The sequence below is a fragment of the Meleagris gallopavo genome, chromosome Z (assembly GCF_000146605.3).
Source record: "Meleagris gallopavo isolate NT-WF06-2002-E0010 breed Aviagen turkey brand Nicholas breeding stock chromosome Z, Turkey_5.1, whole genome shotgun sequence".
Taxonomy (NCBI): Eukaryota; Metazoa; Chordata; class Aves; order Galliformes; family Phasianidae; genus Meleagris; species Meleagris gallopavo.
This window is the reverse complement of record NC_015041.2, coordinates 13571266-13576978: the sequence shown is the minus strand read 5'-3', so window position 1 is coordinate 13576978 and position 5713 is coordinate 13571266. Positions and strand designations below refer to the sequence as shown.

Here is a 5713-nt window from a genome sequence, read left to right as displayed (position 1 = left end):
AATTTTATTTAAAGAAAAACAAGTTCAAGAAACTTTGATCCAACTAACCTGACAATCTTGCAGATTTTATTCTATTGGGAACTAAAAAATATGTAGTATTTACTTAGGAAGTGAAAGAGGATATTGAAAAGCACTTTTTCAGACTTACTTTTTCAGCTGATGTCCCAGACCAAATCTTTCTTTAGTAGAGATCTGAAATACATCCACAGTTGGCACTATGGTAAAACAAGACACTGTTGAACTTAAAGGAATAACCAAGAACTTATAACAATAAAGTCATATTTAAGGACCCTATTCTGTCTGAACATTTACTACAAGCAATGTCACTGAAGGAATGGTAAAAGTGGTCATGTCACCTGAGTCCATGAAGAAATGAATGTTCCTTTTCAGAGTATCAGCCAATATATTTTGCAATCTTGCAAATTACTATTTTAAAAATTGGATTCCCTAGAACATATCTCTTCCCACCGATGTTAATCATATAAATGTATCTTTACTACTAGAAAGCAGCACCAGATTAAATGCATCTGGGCTGGTAATTCACCTCATCTAATCTCTTAAATTTTCTTTTAAGTATGTACTCTTAATACACACAGATTAAGATATCCTAGTTGTAAAAGTATGCATAGAAAGTCTTAACTTGAAAAATCAAGGTGCCTCTATATGACAAGTTTTGTTACTTGCTGTGGATCAGCTTGAACGAACTGCTACACGAAGTTTCTGTAGACTAACGTGAACGTGCTGTCATTGAAAAAACAATGATTTCATTCCTTTGTAACTGACAATTAAATTAAGCCCTTTCCCAGAAAGATCTGAAACACTTTCTTTAGTATGTCAACACACACACACTAGGTTTTCTGCAAAAAAATTTGAGAGTTTTCCCATCTAATCTGACTTTCAGAGACTTACAGAGATGCAGTGTACAGGAGTATTTTTTATTTTTGAGAGGGCTACTTCAGAATTGAAAATTCTGCAATAAAGGCAAAATTAATTTATGTTACTCATAAAAATGTATAAAATGATATGACCTTGAATCCACATATGAAACATATGTATCTAGTCAATTATTTCTCCACACTGGTACAGCTCATATGAACGTGAAGAAAATGAAAGCAGAACAAACCAAATTAACCAGTATCTGAGTTTTCTTTCTAAAGGCATTTTAATACAAGATCCTTAATCATCCTAACTCATCAACTAAGTGCCTGGTGCATGCATTCCAATTGCCAAGGATTACCTTGAATTTTCCATCCTACCATTAATATGTTCCTACTTCTCTGTCAGAAAATTGAAAGTGTAAGAGATGGAGACTGGAAATTAGCTCCTGGTATTGCTAAAATTATTAAATGATATTTACTAGATAGAAGTGGCAGGCGAATTTAAGCACCTCTTGAAAGAGACTCAGGTCCTTGAAACAGAACAACAACTAACACTTATTACAAGTGCAAAAAGACTTTGTATTACATAAGGTGATAACGACCATAGTAAAATAAAAATGAAATGAAAGCAAAAAATCTGAGGCTGTTTCAAATTTCATCAAAAAAATCAGTAATTTAAAATCTGTATTTTTCTGGTCACTTTTATTCAGAAGCCCAAACTTTACTCTTTAATTTCCCATAATAAATGCATAATTAAAAAAATATTATGTATCTAAGCCTGTTATCCAATTTGACTTGGTCCAAAGCACTGCAGATTCTCATTCAAACATAACCTCATCTTTTAAAGAGGATAAATTACTTGATTAGGGGTATCAGTGACTTTAGACTGTCAAATTTAAGACGTGTGGTGGGAGGTGAACTATTTTCAATAAGAATCATCATTCTTAGTTCTAGTAATCTTAAAATCTACAACTCTTGTCTAAGATCTAGAGTCAGAGGAGGTAGTCCAGTACCTCCAAAGGCTGATTCATCCTAATCTAAGACAGGTTTCTAAGGTACCAGGGACAAACCGGTACACTAATAAGACTAGGCATTAACTAGGAGAAAGACTGTGTAAAATTAAGACATTAAATAGCTATGAGGTGGTAAGAATTTCTCCTTCTTTGGAGTGTACTGTACAAAGGATACTTATTCATTTTATCAGCAAAAAGTATTATAAGAGAAAATAATGTAGCACAGAGGAAATTGACAGTCTCTAAACACCATTTACAAAGGGGAAAAGGAGATACAGAAAAAGGATCTTGTTAACAAAAAAATAGTGGCTGTCATTGTCCTTTTCTGGTGAATAAACTGACCTGGCTCAAACAGCATTTAGAGTAGCAAAACATTTGCCTCTGGCCCTGATCTTGCTTTTCTCGATACCAATGCATTATCACAATCAGTGAGTTGCCGGATTCGGAAGTAAACTTTCCGTTCTAACATTGTCAACAGTGCAAAAGACAAATTCTTGTTACCATTTATTTCACTATATCATTTCTTACTGCATGAAGCTCTTCACGCTTCATTCTCTTTTATCTGCTGCATTTTTTAAATTACATTTTGACAGAAGTATTGTTAATACTAACACTGCTACTTGCTATGGCAAATACATATTTTAAAACTTGCATACTTACAGAAAAAATTGAAGCAATAAAGTACAAAGAAAAGGACCAAAGTCAGGTAAAAAAAAAGAGTGATGTAACAAAATGATCATTTGAATGAATAGAACATGGCTTATAGTAAGCATCAGTAGCTTACAGTCTACATATCCTACAAAAATAGCTTATTGGGACAGATTAAGCTAAACATGTTATGACTAAAAATATCTATTCATTTTCCAGAGGCAGAATTCTCCCACAGATACAAGCCTGAACTGACAGCTTGTACTGGAAGTCTCCAAATTCAGACAAGTTACAATACAAGTTATACATCTGGTTCTGACTTTCTTCTGTAAAATATATATCTGAAATTGACTGTTGCATACGAATGCAAATCTTCAATCACAGTTGATTCTGCATGAGTTTGGCCATTTTTACTCTCGTAAGGAAGCTTAACTCAGCAACCAGAGAAGGATGCAAACATGACATTCAAAATTGTCATTCAACTTTACAGATTGCCCAGAGTTCACACATTCATATAAAAATCAAAGCTGGCAGCATAAATATCATGGTCTGATTCTTCAAAGCTGCATGAAAAAGGGCATATTGACATGCTTCTCAGATCTGTGTATGTATACCCAATCACTGATATCTGTTTTTGTAAAGATGATCCCTCAATTCCAAAGTTAGAAAATCTCATGTTAGAAACAGTATAGAAAATTATTCCTAAACCCTCAGCTTCCTAATGGAAACAGTGGCATTTCAAAATTTATCAAGAAAACCAGTTGAGAAAACTCACCTTACAAAAACAAGATGCCTATCTCATTATGAAGGGCATTATCTTGCAAATATATATAAGCATAATTTCATTCTAGCGGGACTGCCCTCAGCAGTAGATTTAAGCACATGCACAGTCAAAGATTTGGCAGTGAATGAGTATCAAGCACCCAGGACATGTCTCAGAACAAGACATCACACAAGGGACATGAAAAATACACAGATGACTAACCTGGACCACTTAAGTACTGTGTAAGTGAACAGTGCAATCGCACCACTATGGGCTCTGTGCGAATTACATCCCAAGCAACAGCAATCTCTTCCTAGTTCAAAATAAAAAGAGAAGAGACATCATTAAACATACGAAGAGCAGCTGCATTTTGTCAGTTTATCTTAAGAGTTGGTATAAACACCATATATCCATTTACCCAATATTTAGATGTGAAAGAGGACAAACTACTGCTTGCTAACTCTCTTAAAAGCAGTGTTAAACTGTTTCTGAAGTCAGAATATGCCCATTTCAACAGAGCGTGGGTTTCTACAAGGCACTACATTTGCAGTGTTTGCAGACACATTTCCATCTATCAAGAGATATTGCTTAAGAGGTGAGAAGAAGGAATTAAACATTAAAGGAAAACACTCAAACCATAACATAGGGCAAAGCAAACATTTGCTCCCTCTTATGAGTGCAACTAAAATAATTCAGAGTATAATCAAGTTCTTTTAAATTTTACAAGAGGCCAAGAAAAGCTTATGTGCTGTTCTGACCTATACGATATACGATACATATGTGCTGAAACTAATGACACTCCTAAAAGCACTATCTTGATTCTGTGTCTAGAGGAGAGGCAGCTACTGCACAAGTGAGGTCTGTGTGTGTGTGAAGTTAATGACAACGTAACAGAAGCCATGCTGCCAATCAACAGCACCACTGCCTTGTTTCTCTTTTGCTACTCAAGTCTCTCCCTGATCAGCTGCAGGTAATGAGGAGCACAGAGGAGAGCTTCAGCTGACATCTGAAATTTGGGAAGAAAACTCTAACCCCAGTGTAATGTCAGAAAGCAGCATTTCTTTATTCCTTATAATATGTAAAAGACAACTTGACAAATCAAGCTTGCACTCTCGAAGTTCAAGTTCTACATTTAAACATTAAGACAGACACATGCAGTACACTTGCAAACATATTCTTTCTCTTCCAAGAACTTATTAATATATGCTAATATCTCTCTGTGCATATATGGTAGTGGCCTCTGGTGTCTTCAACCATTTACTTTATCCCCATTTTTCCATCATCAGCTTAATCACAGTGACTTTTGGCTGACCTTTTTCCCGAATTTGGCAAACTTCCATTGCTCACTAGACCATAATGAGCAATTTTCTATCTTAGTGCACTATAATCCAAAACAATATACATGAAATCCAAGGAAGAAGTCCTTTCACCTGCTGGATGCAAAGATAAAAGTAGTCTATTGTGACTCCAATGCTTCCATGAAGCAGGATCATTGAGAAAAACACGGCTGTTTACACACCAAGCAAAGTTAAAATGGAAAGTTTTATGAACCGCACTCATTGATTCTTTTTGCTAAGTCTTTAAACTAACATACTGACCCCTATTAATAAACAAGCCCATATCATGGCCACAATCATCCCTCCGTCAGGATTGTATGAAGTGCTTTCACCTAACTAATGTCTAAGATAGCAAAAAGGAAATGCTTTATATCACTTAAAACATTTGCCATTACAAAGAGGGTTTTAAAGGAAATATATATATATATATATATATAGTAAACAAAAGTATAAAAAACATTTTAAAACTGTGATTGTAAAAGGAAAAGGTAATGTTTCTGCTGGGTAGTAATCAATAACAAGACCACTTGTGAAGATCAAGCCTCTGAAAAAGGAAGGTCTCAGTACTTATCTCAGAGTCAGAAGTGTAGCAGAATTAAATGGGTATTAAAGTTCATTATGTAGTTCTGTGATTAGATTACTTACATCAAGAAAGCTAACATCAATATGCAAATCAATATCTACATCATCAATGGCTCCATATTCCCTGAAAGGAAAGAATGACATTAGATTAAAGTTCTTTAATATACTTCTCAGCCTCAGCCTAAGGAGTACTTATAACAGGGAAGATTTTATAAAGGATAATGATAAAGCATAATGTTGACTGTAAAATCAGAATGTGTATAAATAAACTTTTACACAGATTGGATCAATAAATCCAGTGGGTGACTGTCTGCTGCACTGAAGACTTTCTTTCAGATCTTGCTTGAATAAGGTGCAACTTAATTTATTTTTTTAAATAATTCTCCCAAACTCTTATACCATTGGTGTCATGTATTTTTGTCTAACAGTGCACAAACAAACCAAGGAAACAATAATGGTCATACACTATTGCTATTTACGAAAAAAAAAAAA

At 34.6% G+C, this 5713-nt stretch overlaps 1 long non-coding RNA gene across 1 annotated transcript; it reads right to left on the bottom strand.

Annotated features, from left to right (window-relative positions):
* Positions 1-180: 180 nt before the first annotated feature.
* On the bottom strand, positions 181-5352 carry LOC104914870. The gene is made up of 3 exons (XR_796162.3): positions 5285-5352; positions 3525-3615; positions 181-215 (listed from the first exon to the last, which is right to left on the bottom strand). It is a non-coding gene; the product is annotated as an uncharacterized LOC104914870 (long non-coding RNA).
* Between the last annotated feature and the right edge of the window lie 361 nt (positions 5353-5713).